The sequence below is a fragment of the Heterocephalus glaber genome, unplaced genomic scaffold, assembly GCF_053883595.1.
Source record: "Heterocephalus glaber isolate CG9 unplaced genomic scaffold, H.glaber_assembly_v1.0 deba00001457, whole genome shotgun sequence".
NCBI classification, from domain to species: Eukaryota; Metazoa; Chordata; class Mammalia; order Rodentia; family Bathyergidae; genus Heterocephalus; species Heterocephalus glaber.
The window spans coordinates 29,562,419-29,563,823 of NW_028258305.1; the positions used below are offsets into that span (position 1 = coordinate 29,562,419).

Genomic DNA, 1,405 nt, shown 5'->3' on the forward strand with positions numbered 1-1,405 from the left:
GTATATGAACCATACTTCAAAGTTTATTTGACCGAAATTATAGTCATGGGTAAAAATAATCAAATAATAGTACCATTGAATTTTAATATGACAGTTTAAAATTCATATGGTTTCAGATTCCACACTGCAACTAACCTTTAAGAAATTACCATTTATTAGGGCCAGGGATGTAGCTTAATGGCACTGCGCCTGCCTAGCAAGTGTGAGGTCCTGAGTTCGATCCCCACCAAAAAAGAAAAAAGAAATTACCATTTATTAAATTTTGGTGTGGCACCATAAAAGGATATTCACTCTATTTATATGAATGTCTACAATAGGCAAAGTCATAGAAACAGAATGTAGAATATTGGTTGCCGGAGATGGAAAAAAGAGAAATAGAGAATGAGTGTTAATCTGTTAGGCTGTCTTTGGAGGAATGAAATGCTCTGGAATGTGACAGACTGCACAGCCATGTAAACATACTGAAAATTACTAAACACCAAGTTCATTTTACAAGGGAAGTTTGATGATATGTGAGTATACCAACAGGAAAATTAGAAAAAGAGTTCGATCCCCAGTTCCAAAAAAAAAACCCCACAAAAAATTAGAAAAAGAAAAATATATTCACAATTATTTGAATAGACTATCAAAATATTCCTGCCTTTCCTATTACATATCTGTATAAAGCTAGACTTTCTTCGCATTGAATGCAGAAATAGATACGAAAACCCTACTGCCCTCTCTTAACATTAGATTTCTAAAATGTAAAAAAAATACTATTTTCTGCTGTTGTTTTAGAAAAATAATTATTTTTTCATGAAAATATTATTTATGTTAACATAGTTTATTGTTATTTTTATTTTTTATTTATTTATTTTGGTGCCGGGGATAGAACTTGGGTCCTTGTCCTTGCGAGGCAGGCAGCAGAACCACTGAGCTAAATCTCCAGCCCTATTGTTATTTTTAAATACATGTTTAAAGAAGTCTGGTTTTAACTTCTTTTTTTTTTTTTTTTTGGTACTGGGGATCGAACTCGAGTCCTTGTGCTTGCACAGCAGGCAGCGAAGCCACTGAGCTAAATCCCTGGCCCTTAATTTCTAATATGGTAACTTGATAAATATTAAGTAAAAACTTTTTAGTCTTCAATAACTTTTAGGCATTTTTTTTTTTTTGGTACCAGGAATCGAACTAGTCTTCAGTAAGTTTTAAGTGTTGAGTCTTTTGACAGAAAGTTTGAGAACCACTGGACTAGAGAAATGTATTTGTACACTGTACGTCATTGCAAAAGGAATTCTTAACTGCATTTGTGCATGTGTCAGTGTATCTTCCATGTTAAATTCTGAGTATTAAATGAGTTGCTAGCTAAAAATTGTCTATCATTATATACCTAACTGAATTAATGTATTTCCTTCTGCCCTTCCCAACA

At 32.9% G+C, this 1,405-nt stretch overlaps 2 protein-coding genes across 7 annotated transcripts in view; one reads left to right on the top strand and one right to left on the bottom strand.

The window, feature by feature from the left end:
* Sos1 (SOS Ras/Rac guanine nucleotide exchange factor 1) overlaps nt 1–1,405 on the top strand; it is a 166,418-nt gene that overhangs the window by 58,852 nt on the left and 106,161 nt on the right. The window lies entirely within an intron of this gene.
* Arhgef33 (Rho guanine nucleotide exchange factor 33) overlaps nt 1–1,405 on the bottom strand; it is a 191,438-nt gene that overhangs the window by 38,669 nt on the left and 151,364 nt on the right. The window lies entirely within an intron of this gene.